Source organism: Sinocyclocheilus rhinocerous, unplaced genomic scaffold (assembly GCF_001515625.1).
Source record: "Sinocyclocheilus rhinocerous isolate Xijiao unplaced genomic scaffold, SAMN03320098_v1.1 scaffold134, whole genome shotgun sequence".
NCBI lineage: Eukaryota > Metazoa > Chordata > Actinopteri > Cypriniformes > Cyprinidae > Sinocyclocheilus > Sinocyclocheilus rhinocerous.
This window is the reverse complement of record NW_015631070.1, coordinates 886312-900739: the sequence shown is the minus strand read 5'-3', so window position 1 is coordinate 900739 and position 14428 is coordinate 886312. Positions and strand designations below refer to the sequence as shown.

Genomic DNA, 14428 nt, shown 5'->3' with positions numbered 1-14428 from the left:
GTCTCGCCCATCGTTCGACTGATTACACATATGATTCAGAGCTTGGTATCGCTGAAGGCGTTCCCCTAGCGTTTTCCGACGCAGCTCGAGTTCCCGAAGGGGAACCAGAAATGTTTATTGAGCAGCAAATCAGCATATTATAATTATTTCTGAAGGAACATGTGACACTGAAGAATGGAGTAATGATTAATTAACATTATATAAAATATGACATTATATAAAATATGACATTATATAAATCTTTACATCAACACCTACTTGTACATTTGACACAGCTGAGAGCCGCTATTATTGCAGTTTTGTTTTGTCTAGCATTGATTCATAATAGACAGATTCAAAGCACACCGCTCGCATTGACATACTTTAAAGTTTTGATCCATTACATCCTAAAATAGAGGCGTGTGACACCTGCACCGCTGAACGCTGAGTCTCCACACACTCCCCGGAGCCTAATCATCTTCATAAAGCCCTGAAGAGAGAATCAAAGACACACACTAATTTAAAGAGCCGTGCAATCAGTCCTCACGATGGAGATATCAGTAATGCCGCTCATCTCAGGACACATTTAATGCCTGAAGGTTTACCCGTGATGTTTTATAGAAACTGAAAGGGAAAAGCGCTGCATTATTAAAACGCCGCAGGACAGTGATATTGTAAACTCAATGCAAATGCAACGAGAGCCACATTTAATATATAAGTATTTAGTAGCTATAATAAATGCTCATGCATTGACCCCTAATCCGCATGGGTTGCGATCCAACAGCTTGATTTAAATGAACACACTTCTGGCGTGAAACTAAAAGCCGAAATCTTAAATAGTACTGCTTAGAAAACACACAGATTATCCAATTTGAGGCCAGAGGCAGTAATGAGTTTCTGACATAATGCTAAGCGTCTCAGAATTAAACCGTTTGCGCTAACGGGCCATAACTAGATTTGCACAACACTTGCATTTTCAGGCAATTTACAGTTAAAGTATTCAGTGTTCTTGTGCACTTTGTATGTAAAAAAAATAAAAATAAAAAAATAAAATAAAAAACCTGTAAGGTCGACAATTCAAGCTGAATAATAGGTTTTGGTTCAGGTCTGTGGGCTGAAATCTTTTCAGCTTCATGTTGACTGCGGTAAAGTCGGCGTTACCCTCCGCTGAGCTCACCAAATCATTACCGGCACAAACACACCGCACTGATGTGATAGTTTATGATCTGCCTGCAGCATTCGTGTGTGTGTGTGTGTGTGTGTGTGTGTGTGCAGCTGAATCAGCAAGCTTGTGCTTGTCAAACACAGCACAGAAACACGCCTGTCTTGAATGTCGGATCGTGTGAAGTATGTGAACCACACGCTGCTGTTTGCCAACAGTGGGCCAAAGCACAAACAGCTCAAACCTCTTGCCCAGATACACTATCACACGCCAAAGCCACCCAATTCACACTTCCAACCCTAAAGCAAGCACACTAACCCAGTTTTAAAAATATAAATTGAATTACAACTTTGTAATGACTTCATAATTCAGTATTAGAGATGATGAAAGGGATTTTTTTGCTCATTTAATGGCAAACTCAAGTCATTTGTTGATAACTGCGTTCTTTGTTGAATCTCAAAGGAATCAGATTTCTCTCCAAAATCAAAGCAAAAATTACATTCTGCCTAAAGAATGAATGAAGCCTGTTTTTAGGACCATTGCAGTATTTTCATGACAAATGTCCCCTTCTCATTTTGTCTAGACTCCTTCACTACCTCAACTACTATCACAATGCATATTTACAACTATTTGTCACACATTTAAATATTAATTCTGTTCTACTGATTTTTGGCAGCAAATAGATAGAAACAGAAATAGAAAGAAAAAGAAAATATAAATAAATAAAAACAAGTATATAACATAATAATAATAATGTATTTTGACATGTACTCTACGTTCACTGCGCAACAAATTATTATTTTTTTTTTATTAAACTTTTAAACCATATGTCAGCATTGCTTAGCATCAAATCCAACACTATTTATATTGTTACTGATCATGTTGTGAACTGTTCATATTCATGTGTGTATGTGTTTTTGTGTATATTATTATATTGCCTCCATTTCAGTATATGAGACACTTGCTTTCCACAATACAATAAGCAACCAATGGATTAAATCAAGCCATAATCTGTGTTTTTAATTCTGAAATACATCACAATATGGTAGTAAAGTCAGCTGCAACATCCGCTTCATGTTGCCTTTAAGATGACCATAATAAAGCTAGTATAGTGTCTCTATAAAGCTGCTGTTGGCTCACTAGCTAATACTCAGCTTGTAAAGCACTGAAGACTTGGCACAGTGACTTTGGCTCAACAACATTTATAAAGTGTCAAGTGAGCATGTCTATAAGTCCCATATTATCTCATAAATTATCCCTCACACTCTAATATAAAAGCCCACTTGATGCATTAGGTCTTTAAATAAGACATTTTGTGTTTTTAAGTATTTTGACACACTCTATATTCACTGCAAAAAACACAGATTTTGATATTCACGCTACATTTGCTGGGGAGTGACATGTATTTTGATGTACACTCTACATTCACAGTAAAAAAAGAAAACATTTTTTGGCATGCTCTACATTCACGGCAAAAAGTCACATGTTTTGATGTAGACTCTACATTTAATGCAAAAAAATAAATAAATTATATAATGACAACTCTCTGAAGATTTTAGCATTGTAATGGATATGACAATGTTAATGTATTTGGTCTTGGTGATATAGTTCTGCTACACATACGCCGATACAGTGCTGTGAGTATACTACTGCTGACATACTGCTGCTGCACAAATAGCACGTATAATAACAAGTAGCACATCTATACAGGTGGAGCTGGGGAAGGTGGAGGGTTTCAGAGGAACTCTGAAAGTGCGCTGTGAAATGCTCTAGTGAGTGCTAACCAACAATTTAAATGTAAAGCAGTAAGCTCATTGGCTGCGTATACAACCAATCAGCTTGTGCCAAGTAGTTTAATGCTGTGAATATCATCAGTTTGCGTTAACGCCCCATCAGCCTGCACCATCAAGAGTTTCATGACAGAATTTGGCATTTTGACGTATTCTCTACATTTACTACAATAAATAAATAACGCATTTTTAAATACACTTTACATTGAAAAAAGTATTCATTTTGTTGTAAAAAAAATCACAGAAAAATCATATATTTTGACTTGCACTCTACATTCACTGAATGAATGAATGAATGAATTTGATGTACACTCTATAGCCACTGCTAAATAAATAAATGTATTTTGACATTTTTATTAAGGCCAGTAACCAGTAATTTGCCTTCTGTTCCAGTAAATCTAAGATGAATGCATTTGAGAAGTATGTGGATTGCATTTTTTTAAGCATAAGTCTTATACAATGTAATATATAAAATAAATAAATAAATAAATAGAGATTGCCAGAAGGGAAAGAAAAAAATTATTATATATTCTCTAACACGTCTTTTTATCTTGCACAGTTTGATTTCTAAAGTAGAAGCATCATGTTTTAAGGATGTTTAGATTAAAAACAAAAAATGATATGTTTTTGTCTGTGCTGCCCTCTCCTTCCTCTCACCATATTTTCTCTACTCTTCTCCAAATACGCATTTGGATGATGGCGGCGTATAGCGTCACTCGGGGCCTTCTGCGCAATCAGAGTCTCTCCACGCTTTTAGTCCAGCACTCCTTCTCTCCCATGACCCTCTCTTTCTTCATTTCTCAAACCATCCGGAAGGGCCAAAGGGAGAGCCCTGTGCAATTTCCTTCCTCTAATAGGTACTTCCAAAGCCCACTTCCATAGTCGTGAGAAGTGACAAGATTAAAGAATAGCTGCTCCATTCGACGGAGGCAGGGACAGAAACAGAGGGCAAAAATACTCCGGGTAATTATGGGGAAATCAAGCACACTGCCGCAGTCGCAGCTCAGCCGGGCTCTCACGTCACCGCTTTGGTCCCAGCGGATCAAATTGAAAGCTTTTTACTTCACTCTCTGCCTCTGTTCTCTCTTTCCAAGCTGATATTGCACTTTAGTTTAGAAAAACAGACTAACAACATTCTATGAAGCTTCGGCCTCCTCCACTTTGAAGCTTGTCTGTGAACAGCTTAAAAGCAGCAGAACTACAATGGAGTGATATCGAGGGCACATCCAAAGGCCAAATGAAGAGAGAATATTAACTAGCCCGAGGCCAAGGCAATATATTATACAAGGAAACTCTTCAAAACCTACCGTTTTTGTGACCCTTCATTATTTCAAGATATGTCTTGCAGTCATGTCAAAGAATAGATCACCTAGAAATGTGCATTTTGTAATTTACAAACTCTAAGCTTCTGTTTCTGCTTCTGTTTTCCATTTCAGGGTCAGTAAATAATACTGCCAGTCCTTAAAAAATAACAAAAAAAGCAGTATGTTATTATGCGTGACAGTATTCTTTAATATAGTATGTTGCAGAAATGGCCATGCACGGTATTGCTATTGTAGGTTTTCCAATTCTTGATACCTTATTATGCGAATTGTTCAGATATTTAGAATGCATGTTAGCTTTTTTTCCATCAACTAGGCTGAATGAATCTGCAAAGTCACCCTCTAACAGTAGGTATGGTTAAAGCAGTGCTATGCAACTTTCCATCCTGATCTCATGAGAAATTATGTGTCGAGCTGGTAATTTTGTATGAATTTGTACAGAAACATGATTTTTAGAAAAAGAAAAACATGAATGAGACTGTACAAATTCATATGAATTAGCCACCAATTTGCCAAATGTAAAATAGTTACAAATTGCTACAATAGTGTGTTGAACTTCCCGTTTCTGACACCTGGTTGTCATGGAAAAGAAAAGTCAAAAAAATTTTACGTTTTCAAACAGCCAATCAGAGATTTGCATTCGCAATGGTGTTTACCAGACAAAGACCATATACAATAGCATATTTTTTTCAAACATCTTGTTTTATTTATGCTGATATATTTATGCTGATAATTGCTTTTATCTGTTCTCTTTTCTTGAGTGGTTTCCGATAACAGTTCGCCTCTCAGTGACCTCTGATCTAGGAACAGCTACTCTTACGACTCAATTATAAGTCTTGCTTGCTTTAAACAAAATGTAAATCTCAGTCGAAGGTGCTGTCAGTCACAGAGTAATTGTAGGTAGCAAGCGGATCTGGGACTTTTTGTAGAGAGGATACTTGACGCTGCTTTATTATGCTGAGTCACGACTGTTCTCACTGGTACATTAAACCGTCTCCAACCGGCTCGGCAGAGAAATAATAGAGCCGAGAGGAAACGATTACCATTTAGATGTAGAGATTTCTGATTGCAAGTTATCAAAGTGGTATCGAGTTAAACTTTTGAGTGCTGGGCACCTGAGTATATGACAACTGACAGTTATTTCACCCTGTTTCCAAGACGGACAGAATGCAATAAGACAATGTTAGACAAAAACTTACATTTGTAGTGTACTATTGTGTGTGTGTGTGTGTGTGTGTGTGCGCGCGCGCGCGCGCGTATGTGTGTGTGTGTGTGTGTGTGAGAGGGGTCTTTAGTACACTTATTTTGAAGTGTTGACTAACATACTAAAGCTGAAGTAAAGTGATTGATTGATTAGAATTTGAACTGTAGTGAGTTATTCAATATTAGGCCTACATTTAAATTTAATATATTTTAAATGTACTAAACTGCAAAATCATTACAACTGTGTAATTGCACATATATTTAAATGCATGGCAAACAAGTTTCAATAGAACTTATATTGAAGTATACTAGTTTATCTTAAATTATTGCATTCAGCAGTACTTTAACATTATTTCAAAGACAATAGAAGTAATTATGAAATTACATATAAAGATGTCCTACTCAAAAAAACAAACAAAAAAAACCTATAATACATTTCCATGTCATTGCAAATAACATGAAATTAATGTCCAAAAACATTACATTCATTTAGCACATTTTTTTTTCCCATAATAAATAGAGTATGCGTATTTTGCCTATATATAATTTGCATATATAATTCTAAAGGTTTTTAGCACGGGTGATCAGATCTCTCTCTTTCTCCAGAAAGCTGTATTGTTCACTCATTCTAAATCTTTAGATGAGACACAAGGATGAGGAACTTCATCTGAAGATACGTTTGTCTTCAAAGATGGAGGGAAGGCTTATACAATTTAACTCAATTCATCGCAAACATCTCCGCATTCGCTAATGCATTAATTCTATAGGCACTACTGTAGCAAAAACACATGTGTGCGACGTCTCCTCATGCCCTTTCGTTTTCCAGCTCACTGGCAGCCGTTCGCCACTACAGTTGTGGAAATGCACTGACGCTGAGGTGAAGTCAAGCCAGCTGGCAAACCACATCTACCTCTTCTCCCCCTACAGGTTGTCATTGTTTATTAATAATCCCAGCGGTCTCTGTTGGCAGCGGCGAGGTTGAAGCAGCTGGTGGGCCTCAGTTGAGCTCGAGCGCCGAGGTTTTCTCTGTCACGAGTGTTTCCCCCACTGCCTAAGCAGTCGGGGGCCACGGCGCAGCCTTTCATTCAGCCCTTTCATTACATAATTGTATGAATTATGGAGGTTAATCGCTGCAAATGACCATGGATTTTAATAATTTATGAAGATCAGGCAAAAACAGTCGCCGGGCACCCGGTCGGCCATGAAGGGCCAAGCGCTTCCCTTCTCAGAACCATGTAATCAACATTTAAAGGGGTCTTGACATGGATTATTTTTAATATCTTCCTTGAGAATTGCTTATAATGTTATTAAGCAGTCATATAGTTGCACAAATGGTTATTTTCAACCCTCATTCTGACACTCTGTCTCAAATGATTTGTTTTTAAGGATTTACTCATTCAACGCTTATAAGTAATCAGCCACTGTTTGGCTAATGTCAATACATGAGAAAAAGTATCAACACCCCCATTTTTTCCATGTGAGTAAGTGTTTTGAAACATAATCCATCTAAAACAGTCATTTACAGACAAAGCATTATGAAAATTGTTGCTAAACCTTTTCTTGAAGACTTTATGCATGATAATAGTATTTTGAATGCACTAATTTTGCTTTGTAATGCACCTTATAATGCACTATGTGATTTGATGAATAATTATTATACATTATAATACATTATAATACTCATCTATTCATTCGCTACACCTTTAGAAAGTATAATGCATTAAAGCACATGACGAACAACCAATTACAGATATAACAAGGAATCTGCAAATATTGTAATGCATTTTAAGTTACAGTTAGTAATTATAAATTCACATAATGCATTACAACCTACATAATGAATGTCCATATAATGCATTAAAGTGTTACCAAATTGTTTACTCATCCTTTGCGATGTAGATGCTGTCAGATTCAATGCATCCTTTAACAAATATCTCTTTGCAAACTCTTTGCCTCGTTTACAAAACAATCTGCAGTCAAATGCTCCAAACAAACATTTCTCATCTCTCATTGTCTTCTTAATAATAACATTAGCTTACACTGAGTTACACTGAAAAGAAACCTGGTGTTACTTACACACTTATATGAGTCTAAAAGATTGAAATGTCACATGCATTTACAAGTATCACAATAATAAAACATGGGCATGGTCTTTGCTAATATTCAGTAGAACAACGTTTTATACAATGGTTCAAAAAATTAAAAAACTTACAAATTACCTTTCAGATATGATATACCCAGCTATTTGGTTGATATTTGCTCTGGCAACAAACAGTTCCACAAGAAGCCAAAACCCGATCAATATAGCACGCATACCACCGGTTTCACAGACAAGGCTTTAGTCCTAGACTAAAATGTAAGTCTGAGCTGTTTCAACTGAAAGAAACTTGCACTGACTGACCTTAAAATATATCAGTGCCTTTGTTTTGTCTCAAAAAGCACACCAGTAATGTTTTTTTTTTTTAAGCATGTTTATAAAAATTACTTAAATGTCCTTATTGAACTATGGCCTAATCCTGGCTTAGTCTAAGCCCTGTCTGTGAAACCGGGCCATACTGAAATAATGAATAGTTCAATTAAAATGACAGTGTTGTCACATTAGTGTCCAATTATCTTTAATTTAAATATATTGTGTTTTCAGCTTCTTTTCTGGCATCTCAGAGTTGCATCTGCCCTAATGTATTTGCACAACCATTCAAAACTTCCAGGTCTATAAGATTTTGTAATGTTTAAAAAAAAAAAAAAAGTATCTTCTGCTCAACAAGACTGCATTTATTTGATCAAAAATATATTAAAAATTGTGAAATATTATTACAATTTAAAATATCTGTTTTCTATGTGAATACATTAACCGATGTTGAATACATTAAAATGTCATTTATTGCTGTGATCAAACTAAATTTTCTCCAGTCTTCATTGTCACACGTTCGCTTTCAGTGCCATTAGGCTAAAGTTAGCATTTTCCAAGATCTCCTACCGCACCTTTAACAGCAGCTTTGTCCTCACTTTCTTTTCATAACACTGGCCTCTAGTTTTCAGTCTATAGTCTATATTTTAGTATATAGTGTCGTTTGACTCATAATTGCACAAATCAGATCATCTCTTCAAAGAACGGCACACATATTTCCTTCAGCTTTACTGAAAGACCTATTTCAGAAACATTATTAAATGGTATGAAACAGAAAACAGAGGACGCGCCACAGTGAGATTGGACACTTTCATAACAGCTAATATACTTAATAGCCTAATCAAAAACTCCCTATGCCCAAAACAATCTAGTTTAAATTCTCACAGCCGGCTGAAATATAAACGGATACATTTTAGATACAATTATTCTTCACAATGTCAAAGGAACATTTTACAGCGAATGCAATCAGCCAGTGCGACATCAGTGATGCACTTGTGTTGTCTAAGAAATTATGAGGGACATTATAAAAATGGAGACGCAAGGTTCATGCCGTAAACAAACAATAAAACTAAATGTAAACATTTTTGTTAATTGAAAAGAGACTGGAATTGTAAAAGCAAACATAACTAAAACATGAATACAATACAACCTGATATAAAATTATAACCATGACCTATTTAAGGTATGAACAATTGCCTTTAAAATCGGACAACTGCATGGAAATCACTCTGAACAGAATAAAACAGTAATGTCAAATCATGTTAATGCTATAAATTAATGATTTTTTTTGTTCAAATTAATAAATTTAACAGCACTGTTCAAGCATAATGCCCAACATAGATTCAAACTAACACTACACCAATGCAAAAACACCAAATAAGGTAATAAAAAAGCTAAAAATATAGAGTATCACACACACACAAATTATATAAATGCTTTTATATCATTTTAAATAAATTTATATCAATTTTAAATAAATTAATTAATTAAACAGGACTAATCATGTTTAATGTTATTATTTATTTTAAAAATATGACTATGTTTATTTGTTTGTTTGTTTACTTACTTAAATGGGAGTTTTACTCGCATAACTGAAATGACAGCATTCCCAAGATGGCCACCAAATGAAATGTGTTTGTGCAGCTCACGTTGTTGCTCCCTATGTAGAGCATCTCAAATCACTCATTATTAGGCTGTATTTCTTTAGTTCCCTATGAAGGCATTAGACAGTAAGGCAGTGCACTGGATTTCTGAACAGAACTCTACAGTACAGATCTCTTATACCCATGAAGTCAATCAATTTGACATGCATTTATGCTGAGCTTCTATTATACGACTTTAAAGGCTTAAGTACTGTAACTACAGTACAGCAATAACCATTCAAAACGTCAATGATGAAACATACGGTGGAGTTCCTCTACAATGATGTGCAAAGCCTGCCAAGACGACTGATAATGACACCGGTTCACGTCACTGGAGAATCTCTCAGTACTATTTGACACATAAATGTTTGATTTGAGCGTCTATATTAACACTACGAGGCTGAGATGAATTCTGCGAGCTGGATCAATTGATCCGGCGATATTCATTTCCTCATGCCGATTTCATATTAACATAGAAAGATTATTATCAGCGGGCTAATTTTAGCAGCTAGCTAATTTCTGTTAACACAAGGTGTTCTGAGATTACTCAAATCACTGAAACCCAGAGATCGACTTTTTACCATGCTTCTCAATTACCATATCCCAGAGAGAGAAGTGCTGGTATTATCTGCTTAAAGTCTTGAATTAATCAGAACACCAGAGACGTTCTCGCCTCTGTGATGCTGTAATGACATGTGCCGCGCTAGGCAGAAGTCAGGACATTTCTTTGGCAATAAAAGAAGATGACTTTGGGTAATAACGACAAAGCTAATGTACATATTCACATATAATCATCTTGCAATCTTGTATTTAGCATTTTGCCATGTTTTGTGTTGCATAAATGATGATTTTGATTTAAAATAGTCTGATTAAAGGGATAATTCATACAAAAATGCTCATTCTCGTGTCGTTCCAAACCTCTATGACTTTATTTCTTCTGTGGAACATAAACAAAGATGTTTTGAGAAATGTCTCAGTGTTTTTTTTTGTCCTCAAAATTGACAAAATGTTCAATGTGCACAAGATCCATTTGGTTACCAATGTTCTTTAATAATATCTTGTAAATTATGATACAATTTCATTTTTTGGTGAATTATACCTTAATGACAAGTTCCCATTGTAACAACTGGCCCCATATGGTGTGACAACATGCCCCATGATCAGAGTCAAAGTGTGTTAAATGTGTTTTTCCTGGACAATAACAGTGTCATTTCAGTGGAATCTGAAATTCTTCTATGATGCTTAATTTATGTGATTTATTGGGTATCTATGAGCAACTGAATTTATAATTAATAAATATAATTGGATAATAAATCCATATTTGGTATATGCTAAAATGTAAACATCAATATTTAAGTCTCATCATCACCTTAGCTTTTACATATACTTTTTTTTTTCATAGATACATAGTAATAGCCAGCATTCCAAAGCATCCCAGCATTCCACTCCCTGGGAGTCATATTGTTACATTTGTAACATTGTCACACTGTTACATTTGATTCTTTAAAAATAGTTAATAATTTAAAATGATTTTAACTACAATATTTGGATGATGACTTAATAAATTATGTCAAATTGTTATTGTATGTATGACTGAAATTAGTGTATATTAGTGTGTGTTATTTTGTGACAACATGCCTCTTTGTGTATTAAATGTTTTTATTTTTTTGTGTGTGTTTTTTTATACAATAACAAGCAGTGAAAATAATTCCAAGTATGTACACTGACTCACTGACTTCACAAATAAATATTCACTGATGTAAAAAGTGTGACAACTAGCCCTGATCTCCTCTGTATCCTAAAACTGTAGTGCACCCAGGTTGGATAATAAATCCATGTTTGTTATGAACAATAAAATCTTAATTTCCAACATTTAAGTCTCATACCATGACCTCAGCTTTCATATAAACATAAATACTAGACAGCAGTTGGATTTGATGGATGCATCTGAGCCTTGTCATCTTTATGACACTACAGACCAGCACAATAAACAAGCAGGCGTTCAGTAGCACATGATTCTTCCTGAGAACCAGGATGCCAAGACCCCCAGCTGCACCCTTTCACGTGGCAGCCAGTGCGACTCCTGCCAGCATGAGACAGTGCTCATTATTCCCTCTGCCAAAGCAGCATCGTCGTTGATATTCTTGTCTTGGCCTGCGAGTAGAGCAAGCATCCACAGTTCCACGTCTGTGGTCTGAGACGGGCTGAGAGAGGCTCTGAATGCAGACCGTCTTTTATTTGCCTTGGTGAATGACGATCAGAACAACTACAGAACGGCAGGTGTGGCAGCGAATGACAGGCTGCGTCGTGCACCTGGGCCGATTTGCACTGGGTGAGTGACACTGAGTCTCCCGGAGTTTCTGCTGACATTAACAAACGGTCACAAGTGAGGCTTGTTTGTGCAATTAGATATGCAGTAAGATAGGTTAGCGTGCATTCATTGCATAAGTGAGTGAATACAATTGCATTGCTCAGACAATGCAAACTGGTTATGTTGCAAACAAAAAAAAACATCCCTTCTACAGTCCAAACGTGGCCACTAAAAGCATGCTGTGGACTGATCATTACAATTGACGGATGTCATAATTTTGCATAATATGAGCAGATGAAAAGTGCATATCGACCATGTTTGATTCACTGCACCAGTAATGGGATGCATCCCGGAAAAACTCTTTAGGGCTCTCGGCTGCGCCTTTGTGTCCATCATAATCACTCAATTACCAAAAGCTTCAAAGTCAAATTTGACATCAAGCGCAAAAGTGCGAGAGCTCCCCCAACAGTTAAACGTCAGAAACACATTCACACAAGTTAACCTCCAGCTTTGAGCCTCTTTGAGCCGCCGTTTGTGGCTGAGCTGTGAAGATTTGGCCTCTTTTCACCAGCAACACGAGCTCCTCGCCACCACACGTCCGAGCTTAATGCGAGTGTGAACACTTCATATCCTTGTGCATCACGTTCCCGGTGCGATGCAGGCCGGAGGATGGAGATTGTTATGCTTTCTACTGCAGTGTGCATGTTTATTGACTTTGCAGATGCAGCAGAAAACAAAGCAGGAAACAGAAGAAGAAAGAAAAAAAAAAACAGTGTTCTTGAGTGTTTGTCCTGAATGTGCAGTTGCTGAGTAGAGACATTTCTGACTGCAAAGCGGAATGATTCATTCAGCCTCTCTGAAGACATATTAATGCGAGTGTGAACGCTTTCTTGTGCATCACGTTCCCGGTGCGATTCAGGCCTGAGGATGGAGATTGTTGTGCTTTCTACTGCAGTGCACATGTTTATTGACTTTGCAGATGCAGCAGAAAACAAAGCAGGAAACAGAAGAAGAAAGAAAAAAAAAAACAGTGTTCTTGAGTGTTTGTCCTGAATGTGCAGTTGCTGAGTAAAGACATTACTGACTGCAAAGCGGAATTATTAATTCAGCCTCTCTGAAAACATATGGTGTCATTCTCTAATAGTGATGAGACTTCATTTATGCTTTGTGCACTAATGGGCATTTAGGCTGTGAGTTGACTCAGCAGAGATATAAAAACAGCATCAAACCCCACACACATACACACACCCCAGATCTCGATCAATCCGCGTCCAAACTTGCAACAAGCAATGCGCGGACTGAAAACAGATCACACACGCGCGCGAGGGTTACTCAAATCGTCAAGCATCTGCAGTCCAGAGCCAGATTCAAATCCGTACAGGAGACCCTCTCATGCCCTCAAGAAACATCATGTACTGGCCGCGCACGAGCTCCGTGAAGTGCTGCATGTAAAAATCCCTCCAACATCCAGTTTCACAAGCACCCAACGCGCCATCGCTCACACACTCAGCGTCCAGCTCAATAAAAGCTCCTTAAAGACTCACCTGAAACTGCTTCTCCCGTGTGTCGGGAATCTGACGCTCCGCGCTGCTTTAAAGTTCTGTTGAGGCTCCGGGTCCGGCGGCGCGGCTCATGCTGCTGGCTCTGGTTCTGCTGTGCGGATGGGTCATCGGTCCCTCTCATACTCAAGAGGGAGAAATCCGGCGGTTCGGTTCACTGAGCAGCATCTGAGAAACGGTCGAGTGTAAAAGCAGAGCTGAGGAGGAAATATCCGACAGCAGTGCAGCTCCGGATGCAGAGATGGAGAGTCCGACTGCTGCTGAGAAACGCGGAGAGAAACGAGGAGGAGGCGCCGAGCATCACTTTACTGGATTGTAGAGGAGGGTGATGGCAGACAGAAAGGGGAGGGACTGAAGCACATCCAGCGTTTGGAGGAGAAATAGAGAGAGAGAGCGTCTTTATTCATTATCTGATTAGTGATATAATTTGCGTTTTATTATTTGACTTTTTTAATGGCATTCTATCGTGTTATGTGTGTAAATTTGCATGCATGCCAGAAATAAAACCGATATTAGAAAAGCAACATCCCGAGACTTGGCTTTTTTTTTTTTTTTGATGCGGATTTGAATCGTGTAGGATCTCTTTATAAAATTCGCCAAGTGCGTTACAAAAAAGGCATATGTAATAATAAAGTCCGCACATAACGGATAAACAAAGACGGAATCACTCTCGTCTTAAGCGCGTCAGTCAAACTGAGCTCGAGAGCTGTCCTTGGTGCTGAAATAAACGCTCAGTTACTGGATTGTTCCGGGTTAAATATATGCAGCATCTGCATGTCACATGCGGAGAGAAAATCATTTACATCCGCCCCTCACTTGGCAAAAAAATATCGTGTTTCAAGTAATGCGAGTCTGTTGGGTATTAAAGCAGAAATGCAAAGCTGTTTATATTATTATTATTATTAAAGCAAAAATATGTGTTTTTGATGATAATCTGGATATATGTTTATTCCCCCTTGTCCTCTCACATCAAGGTCCACCAACATATTTCTTTAGAGCTGTTTTGGCTTGTAAACGGTGCTTGATCTGTGCATACTTCTTCTCCTGATTCA

At 37.3% G+C, this 14428-nt stretch overlaps 1 protein-coding gene across 1 annotated transcript in view; it reads right to left on the bottom strand.

Moving 5' to 3' along the window:
- Positions 1 to 13671, bottom strand: part of brinp1 (bone morphogenetic protein/retinoic acid inducible neural-specific 1) — a 187018-nt gene extending 173347 nt beyond the window's left edge. Inside the window, exon 1 of the mRNA XM_016554261.1 lies at positions 13362 to 13671. The gene's annotated coding sequence lies outside the window, so the exon portion shown is untranslated. The remainder of the gene's footprint in view (positions 1 to 13361) is intronic.
- Between the last annotated feature and the right edge of the window lie 757 nt (positions 13672 to 14428).